Genomic DNA, 11433 nt, shown 5'->3' with positions numbered 1-11433 from the left:
GGGCCCATGAGATTAGACATAGGGTCCACTATGAGATGGCGGTCGGAGCGTTACAAATGTAAAGAAAATCATAATTTTTATATTTTGGTACTTTTAAATAATTGATAAGTTATTTAGAAATACATATTTTTGAAATGGTAATATATTATTATTATTCTCTCATTACTTTTTCAAAAATAATTAAATTCAATTTAACACTAGAATATCAAAAAATAATAATATTACCATATTTTTTTTGAAGGAATATCTCAATATTTACTATTTAGTCAATAATTTATTAATTATGTTTATTTATGTTTCCACTATATTGACATATGGATTCTCCCATTATATATATGCATGTATCTAAATTTGTTATATATATTACCACTACTCTCATTGTTTTATACATTGAAAACTCAGTATATCATTAAAAATGGCTAAATGCACCATTTTTGCTGTCTTCATCATCCTCTTCCTAGGTTTGTTTAATATTAACCATTCTTTAAATATATTTTCAAATTATATATTTTTTTTGCATTTTGTTTTCTATAATCAGGAAACTGATATTTATGTCTTGAAATACTGTTGTATAGGGATGATGTTGAAAGAGATTGAAGGTAAACCAATATGATATTGTAACACTGAACTGGTTGGAGTAGATTGTGCTACTAGTAATTGTTCCGAAGCGTGCAAACAAAAATATAATGATGAAACCTTAAAAACCAAAATGAAGAAGAAGAAGAAAAAGCCAACCTTGAAATGCCTATGCAGTCATCCTTGTGCTTTCTATTTTTTTTTCTTTCCTATTACATAAGATAATCAATACTAATTATAATAAAATAAGATATTTTTTTCGAATCGATTTCTATTTTTAAGAGAATGTGAACTTTAATTCAGACATGTTTTCAAAGCTGGCTGAGGTGGTGAATTTGAATCGAAATGTACAAACTCGTAATTGAAAAACAGTATAGACAAAGGGAAAAATATAGTTGAAAATATTTTAAAGAAAAAATGATAGTCAGCTACGTCAAGTATAGGCCAACACATCGGCACACATACAAACAATATAAATGCGGCACACATACAAACAATATAAATGTTTGATTACGTACACAAACTATTGTCATTACATAAAGACATGTATTAACAAATATGAGTTATGTGTACAATACCATAATCATCTAATTCTGATATTTTCTTGGCCGGAATCCGGTGTTTGACTAGTATTAACTAGTGTTGACCGATGTTGACTGGCGATGACCAATTTTTTTTTCATAAACAACAAAAATTAGCAAAATAATTACATAACTTTACTAAAAGGTTATATAATAAAAATTTACTACGTATAACCGATATGCATTTTCCTTTTGTAGATTCAAAATTTAGTTTTTAATTTTATACCATATCATTTGTATACCATATTATATTTATTATATACAAAAGGGAAATGTATATTTGTTATATACCATATTATATTTTATTAAATACAAAAGGGAAATGTATTTGTGTTATAATATTCTGTAGTAAAATTTTATTATACAAATTTTTTCCTTTTTTATATAAAAATATAATATGGTATATAACAATTAATGAGACATATGATATTTTCTTAAAATATTTTGGCTTAAAAATGTTCATAAACTGTTTATAATTGAGTCTAATTTGTTATATTGTTTTTTTGGTCAAAGTATAGAGCACCTTGCTATATATTTAAATTTTCATTTACAATTATTTGTTATATATTTGTTATATAAAATATTTAATAGCATGCTATATAATAAAATATAATATGGTATACAAATGATATGGTATAATATTCAAAACCAATTTTTGAATGTATAAAAGGAAAATATATATTTGTTGTATTATTTTGTAGTAAAAATTTATTAGATAATCTTTTAGTAAAGTTATATATTTTTTTTGAACTTTTGCTGTTTATAAAAAATAATTAAAATTTTTATTTTTTTTGGTTAACACCGGTTACCATCAGTCAACGCCGTTCAATACCGGTCAACACCGGATTCCGGCAAACAAATAATTGGAATTAGATGGTTATGGTGTTGTATACATAACTCAAGTTTGTTTATTCATGTCCTTATATAATGACAATAGTTTGTGTAGCTAACAAAACATTTGTATTGTCTGTATGTTGCCTATAGTTGAAACGACCCGACCCGTTTATTTTTTTAATTAATAAATAATAAATATAAATATAATATAACTACAACTAGTGGTTCCATACCCACTAGCCACCTATCTACATGTGACAACCCGTCCCACTGACCCCATTAGCCCCTCGCTAGCTGCCCCAACGGACCGTCCGTGGACCCTGCTAACCCCCCGCTAGCCTGCCCAACAGACTCCAAGCTGGCCCTGCATGGCATCGATCCTAACCCATCACTGTGGATATCCAAATCCACCAGTAGGTTATTGGTGCGCTAGACGTTCCTCGAACCCTGGTCCCCACCCTTTAACAACCTTCCCACATGACAAGCTGTCACCAATTGATCTACATATCAATTCTTCTGACTCATCCAATAACCCTCAGGAACTTGCCTCCCGCAACTCTGACAACTCCTGTACGCTCCCCGGGATCCCCTCTGATTCCCGCGCTCTCTGCACACTCTGGAGTAATGAAGCTATGAGAAGCTCCAGAATCAAACATAACATGAGACTTAAACCCGCCCACCAACAAGGTCCCTACACAAACCTCAAGTGTTGAGAACCTAACACTTTATCACAGGAAAGCATAAACTCTGAACTTACTAAGAGATTACCAGAAATTATACATGTGATCGCCCCGACACTAGTCCCACTAGTCTCTGCAGTCGTGTAAACCCGTGGCGTCTGCTCAATCCGTGCCACCTGCTGCAACGCTGCCACTGCCACCGGCTGCAACTTGGGACACATGGGCCTGATATGCCCCGACTCCCTGCAATGATAGCATACACGAACCCCTGCCGTCGGAGCACTCCTCTTGGGACAACTAGCAATCCTGTGATCCTTGCTCCCACAACCGAAGCAACTCGCACCACTCGGCCTCTGCGCAGCCTCCCACCTCCTCTTGGTTCCCTGCGCAGGCCTACCGCCCCTGCTAGAACCACCCTGCTGCTGAGCCCTACTAGGCTGAACTGCTGGACTAACCGCCACTGACTGTACGCGGATGTCCTCCTCAATCCCTGCTGCAGTCTCAACCAGCTCTGCACGCGTAGCATAACTCCGCCCTTTACAGTGAACCCTCAAATCATCACGTAGAGCCCTCAAAAATCTCCTGATCTGAGCCTCCTCAGACTCCATAGCCCGACCCCCATACATAGAAGTCGACTGAACTCCAAGTCCAGCTCCCGCACCGACCGCGTCCCCTGAGACAACTGAAGGAACTGCACCTCCAACCGATCCAATGCCTCTCTCGGAAAGTACTTACGGTTGAACTCCCCCATGAAGTCAGCTCAAGTCATCTCCCGCTGCACTCTCCTAGCAGCCACTGATCTCCACCATAACTCAGCATCACCAGTCAAATGGTGAACCCCTATGTCCACCCAAAACTCCTCAGAACATCTCAGAGTATGGAAGTTACGTTCCACACTCATCCTCCACGCATCTGCAGCAGTAGGATTTGTACCACCCGAAAACTGTGCGGTCACGAGACCCTTCATCTCCTTGAGCATGGACAAATAACGTCCATGTGCTCCTGCATCCGCAGCCACTGGCTGCCGCTCCTCTGCCACCACTGGTGGCACAACATGAGCCTGAGCCGGTACCACTGCTGGCAACCGCTCCAACAACTGTGCTAGCAAGCCGTAAAGTCAGCACCAGGGACTCCACCCGCTGGGACTCCCACACCCGGGGCCCTAACATCACCGGCCACTGGAGCATCAACACCGCCCCCTCCGGCCACACTCATGAAATCCTCCTGGACACCCTGCGACTCACCAACACCCTCAGCTGTCACACTCTGGTCCTCGGTCTCACTAACCTCTGGGACTCTGCCTCTACCACGACCACTTCCGCGTCCACGACCACGACCAGCAACAGCACCACCTCTAACCATCTGCACTACCATGAACAGAAGGCGAAACACACAATTATACATATCACAGAAACATAAACTCACCGTGGAATCACACAGTAGGCTCGAAGAGGATGTTCTAAGACTTCATGCCACACACACAATTGACTAACTCACATAATCAATCAAAGCATGAAATTCCCAAACATCTACAACACAAAGCCTAGTGAACCCAAACCTAGAACCGTAAGGGCTCTGATACCAAACTAAAACGACCCAGCCCGTTTTTTTTTTAATTAATAAATAATAAATATAAATATAATAAAACTACAACTAGTGGTCCCATACCCACTAGCCACCTATCCACAACCACAGACAACAGCGGAAATAACAATATCAATAAATATCCAATAATAATATAACCAATAAATATCCATAACAACAATCCAATAATCAAACATTAGGAAACATGAAACCGGCAACCTAACAATGTTCCTAAAAACCCAACTCTAGCAACCTAGCAATGCCAGACAACATACAATCGAGTCCCTATAACATCCTCCTCTTCATCGCCTTGATTCCACGATCACACTTTGCCTTTACCTCTCTACAGGAAGATTCTGACCAACAAAGAACGAAACCACACTCCCAGAAAGCTTCCCACACGTTCCTAGCCTTGAATCCTCGCTCCCACAGCAAGATCTCACCCACAAAGCCTTGAAATCTCACAAAACTCACAAAAACTCAAGAACAAACTTTTCTCTCCTTTGTTTCTCTCAAAAATGGTGTGAGACAAAACAAAACACGACCTAGGTCGTTTTCTCCCTTTAATATCTCGGTTCAATGGTTTTCTCTAAACCAAACCGATCTAAATCGATAATTAAATCGAACTGGTCGAACTAGAGAATATTTGTGTCGACCGACACCACCATGATGTCGATCGACACCCATCCTAAAAAACCAATAATTGGTTCGTGGATATTACAATAATAAAGATCTAATCATTGGAATTAGATGGTCATTTGTTGGCCTATACTTTGGCGTAGCTGGCAATAATTTTTTCTATTTTAAACCACATAACATAACACTAACGCTTTCTTCTAGCATGGTATAGAAAATTATCAACAAAAATATATTAGACCTCGTTTCACAACAACACACCTAGCTGATGTTGATATGGTAGAGTTAAGACCAATAATTGGTGGTTTCCTATATTGGCTAAATGTACACAAAATTTAGAGAAAAAAAACAATCAAAGAAAAGAGTTCATGTTTGTTGTATTCTTAATCAAAATGTGATATTTTTTAGAAAATATTTTAATATCTCAGATTAACAAATAAATAAGAAAATATATAGATGAACTATGAAATAGTGGAATCAATTTTGATTATGCTATTTTGTGTATTATATGAAATATATATTACAATTTTTCCTTTTACACACACAAACTTTCCTCTTTCCCATTCTTCGTTGGAGTATATTTTTAGTGTTGAGTGTTTGGTTTTGGAATTCATTTCGATTGTGATTAGTCGTTAGTGTGATGCATGAATAGTTTGGTTAATTAAAAATTGTATGTGTACTTTTACAGGAAAAAGACGTATAAGAACAATTGTAACTGTTGCATACACAAAAAAAAAAGAACAATTGTAACTTTTTTTTGTTTTTAATGTAATTTTGAAAACTTATATTTGTACAACGTTTCATTGATAACTAAAGCTGAAAAATCAGAAATTTGTGAACGTCTATCCCCGATGGCTCGTATCGATGACAGCCAGTTACAAACTTGCTTATCAATCTTTTTGATTAAATGAGATGCTGCGTGTGGATTCTTCCTATGCTTGAACAATTGTAATTTTACACTAGCTAGCAAACCTTTGTATGAAGTTGAATTTAGTTGTTGTAAAATCTAAAATCCGATGCTAGCTACAATCTCATACTTCTCTTTTGGTTTCCCAACAAACCACTTCTTGTAGTCCCATTCAAAGCCTCGACAGATATAGCTGCATCATCTGGATTTACGAAATTAACATATCCGAACCTCTTCGACTTTCGTTGATCATTTATTTTGATATCATAACTCATCGTCGGTCCAAACTTTTGAAAACTTGTGTTCAGTTCTGTTTCAATCATATTTTTGGGGATTTTTTGACAACAACATTGACGAAGATTTCTTTAACGCTTTGAGAATTACTCTGGAGAAAAGATTGGACGAATACTTTTGTATTGTTAAGAAGCATTCCATTCATATGTCTTATGGCCTTGAGAGCTGATTCGACAGTATTGTACTGAACAAAACCAAAACCCTTTGATTGACCAGATGCTGCCGTAGCTACTTTGCTTCTTACAATGAGTCCAGATTCGGAAAAAATATTATGGAGTGCTTCGTGATCAATAGAGTTGTCAAAATTCTAGACACATAACAAATCTTAAACAGCATCAAATAGGGTTATACCAAACAGAAGAAAGAAGAGCCAAATTATTTGTACCTTGATGAATATATTACCAACTCCATTGAGACTTATAGTTTGGCCGTAATACATAATTCTAATGGACTTTCCATTAAAATTAACCAAGTTTAGCTTTACTAGTGCTTTTCCAGCTGTCACCGACCAGGACCAGAAGCAAAAACATATCTTATGAGCTTCGAAGTAAGGATGTTTTTTGCAAAAAATAAGAACAAAGAAGAGAGAGTAATATTGGTAATTATCATCATAGTTATTAGCAAAGAAAACGCAGCCATATCCAAAAGAAACAAAGGTCACATGATCCCTACTGATATGAGCACGGACAACATGAGTCGGAAAACAAATCGGAGAGATCTTCATCCCTCATGTTCCTTTCAAATTCCCAACATATAGTGAATTTAACCACATATCTTTCCATCTTTCGAACATATAATCCCAACCCCAATATCCCATCATTTTTCTTGGTGGTTTATGGAAATCCTAAATCTTTTGTTTTTTTGTGCTTTATCCTCTTAGGGTTATATATTAAAATCCTAAGTCAACAATCGTTATCTGTGTGTTGACCTTCTCAAACAACGCACATATATAGACGTTGGTGACTAGGTATAAATGACAAGGTCAAGGTTTCAACTTTCATAAATTACTAGGATGAAACCCACTTTGAAGCGGCTGAGTATTTTTGTAAGGTTTTTTAGTTTCATAAAAAGATGATTTAGTGAAAATTAAAAAGTTAAATAATTTGATTGGTTAGTTATATTTATATTTTAGTAGTTTTAACAATATTAAAGAAAGAAAACACAGAATTATGATTCACTAATATATAACATTTTTCTCCTTGTCACAAACATCGAGGCGATCGAGGCGCTGCTTCCAAAATTCTCCTATGATGGTGGGGTTCCTGCTCATCGGCATCGGGCTATCTCGACCTCTGCTCCCCTCTATAGTTTCATTTACTATGTTAAATCGAATTTTCAATCTTTTTCTTCCTTTTGCAACGTCCCCAGGCCTTACCGAAGCACCCAGATCTAGGCGAAGGCTTTTTCATCATTGTTTACAGAAGGAGGTGGAGTCTGGCAGCTCCATCCTCTGCTACATTGGCTCAGCTTTTCTGTCGTCGATTCCAAAGTCCTTTTATTCCTTCATTTCTTGATCTGGAATGCGTTTCACCTTTGCAGAACCCTCTCCTTCATCGTCACCTGAGCCTTGTGAGGCGGAGACGGTGTCGATGGCTAGCGACGAATCCTTCAGAGATGCGACTTTTCTATGTTATTAGTCTCCTGTCTCAAATACATGTAACCCTCTGAGCTTGAAAGAAGCGGATATGCTTCCACCGGAGAAGTTGAAGCTTATTGCACTCTCTCCGGTCAGCCGCTGTGCGAATCAACCCCCGGGTCATTCACAACATCTTTGTGGATAAGCCTTAGATCTGATTTCGGCCTACTAGCATCCTAAGTGCTCCTTCCCAACTTTCAAAATCCCAAGTGTACTCTATCTATCCTTTTGTTATCTTGTAGACATTGTCTAGGTTCATTGGTTGATCTCGTTGTTCGAATACTGCATATGAGACTCCGTTTGCCTAGATTGTTTTGTATTTACATAGTTTATGCTTAAACCCTAGCTATTTCTCAACTTGTGACATTGTCTGTTGTGTCTCAAAACTAGAAGAATCAAGGCTTATTTAACCTCATACCATCTAGCGATTCCAGTTCTCAACCAAAATTCACCAACCGAACCCTGTTTGTGTTACCAACAACCCAAAAGACCAAGCTTGTTTCATATCTATCATAGGCAAACCGACAATATGTTTTATGTGGATTTCTAATCTCCTTGGCCAAGGACACCATACGAGAGATAACCCACGTACATTGTTACGGTTTGCCATTTATCATTGGTATTTTCTAGTTTTTACTCCCCTTGTCTGGTTGATTGTAAAGATTTGCAGCTCTATTATCTATTGCCCTGGACTCCAATGTGCTCACCCGACGAAGCTAAGCAACCATCCTTTAGCATGTTGCATGAACTTAACTCTATTTTAATACACATAATACATCTCAATACTTCTTGCAACTTGAATCTTCTTTTAATGGAAAGCGAGCACAAAAATACGTGGTTTAAGTGGTTGTGACTTACTCAAAAAAAAAAATGCAAGCCGTAGCACAAAAGAAGTATACGTGTTATTCTTGTATTCATAACTTGTTGTTGATAACAATTTAAATGGACTGAACTAATTTTAATAAAATAATCCTTTTATGGATTTTAATAATTTATTTGATGTATTTGTCTATTTGTCAAGAGTAAAAATTCATCCTTTTTTTTATTGAATAATTTGACATTAGTTTATAATTACTTTTCGAAAAAAAAGATTTATCTTTAATTGGACAGAGGAAACTAATGTTAATTTTTGTTTTATATTTACCTTAGAATAAACCAAAAATTTAACTAAAATACTGACGTTGTTAGTTTATGTGGCAAATGCTGGTACCTTTGATAGTTTGGTTGCCGCATGTACCTGCAGCATGACTATGCGGCGAACGCTACGTTCTGCGGCTAAAAATTTTGAACACAATTAGATTCAGCAGTTAAAAACGTTGAGTTTGCTGATGTCGCAGCCACATGTGGCGACGAAACGAACATGTCACTAATCCTATATATAGTTGATGAAAAAATGAAATCATTCCAATAATACAATATTTAATTTTTATTATTTATGAAATTTATTATTAAATATAAATTTAGGGGTTTTATTATTATTTATGCTTTTATACAATAGAAAATGATTAAATTTTTTTTGATAAAAATAACAGAATTAAATTTGATTGACATAATTTGCATATGCAATGTTTATGGGGACACATGTCAAATTTTCATATAAAAAATGAAGAGTTAATGCATTAGCTTGTTTTTTTTATTATATTAAAATGAAATTAAATTTAAGGCATGTGGCATGTTGAAGTGTCAAACTCTGGAGAAACTATTTAACTATAATATATAAGATTATTAACTATATATTTTTTTTACATGCAAAATTAGACCCCTAACTTGAGTCAATTGCAAGACTAGACTCCTCTTTTTCTCTCTCAAACATTTGCCACTTTCTGCCTACTAAATCCTCTGCCATTCATTGTATTCACAGAAATGCCATTATTTCTAATTTATTTGAATTTCTTGCGAAAATGTTTATTACATCCATATCCTCATCTTCTTGTCTTATTTACGGTTGTACCACCGCCATCAATTTTCCAACAACCATGAACAACTAAATTTGAAGCTCTTAATGCTTCAACAACCCGATTTGTGAACTTAAATAACACCCAATGCTATGAGAACTTCATTTTCTTCCATCTCCTCTCCATTTTAATCGAAAAAATTGAAAGTTCGTTAATCTTGTTATATCTCGTGAACAAGGAAAATTGACGCTGTGTTTCTTCAGTGGTGACTAAATACGACGTCCTCGGTGCTTGACATTGCGAAACCACCACCGATAAGGTTATTTTCCGGTAGATTTCGTGATTTTCTTTGTTTTTTTGTCGAACTTAAACTTCATTTGTTAGTCCAACCGTCATAATATCATGTAAAGTCTACTATGTGGTCAATTTTGCAATTTAAAATTTATCGACTTTCGAGTCCATAGACTAAAATTTCAGTCTCCTTAATTTCATTTGAAAACAAAAAAAATATGATTCAGACTGCATTATAATCTTTCCGTCAGATACTTCGTTTGCAGTCTAGTAAGGTGTATTTTTGCAATTGACCAAATTCTTGACTTTTTAGTGATGACTGCTGGCCTAAGTCTTCTTATGATAATAAACTAGTAGACTTCAATAGTGACTATTTTTGGAATTGACCAAAATATTTAAGCATTGACCGTAATATTATTATATTAAAATAATTATTTGACTGCAAATGAAGTCTACTAATTAAAAATTTTAAATGTTGGTCAACTCCAAAAATGACCACGTCAGACTGCAAACGAAGTCATCATTACTATTGACTTCGTACGTAGTCTACTTGGAAAAAGTCAAACTTGGTCAATTGCAATACTAACCACGACGAAGTTTACATTTTCTTGTTGACGGATAGATGAAGTCTACTTGTTAGACAGAAGTCTACTGTAAAGTCAATGGGTTGGTCAATTGCAAAAATAACCAGAGTAAACTATAATTGAAGTTAACAGGTGGAACTTTCCATTGAAGTCTACCTATTTTTATCTATTTAATTGCAAAACTGACCAAAAAATTAACAAAAGATGACCACAAAAGAAGTCAACCGGTTCTAGTAGACTTTGTCCGCTGTCTGCTTTGTTAAATTGTAATTGTAAAAATAGACTTCATTTGAAGTTATCTTCGTATAGTCTAGTTTATATCTACCCGTTGAAGTCAACATGAAGTCAGCAGATTTTGAAAACAAAATTATTGCAAATTGGTGAATAATTTTTAAGATTTTCTTGTTGTATTCTTTGATATATGTTATTTACTTGCCTCTGTATGTTTTTGACATGAATCCATATTATACATATGGAGAAATCAAGTTTTTGGTTTTCGTAGGCAGTTAGGTCATTAAAGTCGACTAATTTACGAAGTCAAACCGTTGGAGTTATCTGTGAAGTCTGTATATTTGAAATAGTGTTTAATTGAAATTTATAAATTTTTCTTTTTGATTTTGTAGTTCAAAATGTTTTGTATCGGTTATGTACTTGCCTCTGTCTATTATTGTCATGATAATATATTATACTTCTGGATCAATCATGTTTTTGGTTTTGTTAGGCATCTAGGTTATTGATTTAAGACTTCTACGGATAGTCAGCTATGTAATGAGTAATTGACTTGCTGCTTACTTTTTCAGGTAGATGGCGCAAATACATGTTGTTTACGGAGTATGGGCGACGAGAAATGGGTCCTGGCATTTTGATATGGATGGACGCAAAGGTGGGAGAATGTTTTTTTTCGACACGGTTGTACATACGCTGAGTTTCTTGAA

The 11433-nt window shown here is 35.7% G+C and overlaps 1 long non-coding RNA gene across 1 annotated transcript; it reads left to right on the top strand.

Moving 5' to 3' along the window:
* Positions 1-338: 338 nt before the first annotated feature.
* On the top strand, positions 339-840 carry LOC147934923 (uncharacterized). Its single transcript, XR_015570424.1, has 2 exons — positions 339-461; positions 576-840. It is a non-coding gene; the product is annotated as an uncharacterized LOC147934923 (long non-coding RNA).
* The last annotated feature ends 10593 nt before the right edge of the window (positions 841-11433 follow it).

The sequence above is a fragment of the Camelina sativa genome, chromosome 11, assembly GCF_030686135.1.
Source record: "Camelina sativa cultivar CO46 ecotype springtype chromosome 11, ASM3068613v1".
In the NCBI taxonomy this organism is placed as follows: Eukaryota; Viridiplantae; Streptophyta; class Magnoliopsida; order Brassicales; family Brassicaceae; genus Camelina; species Camelina sativa.
This window is presented reverse-complemented; position numbering and strand designations above follow the sequence as displayed.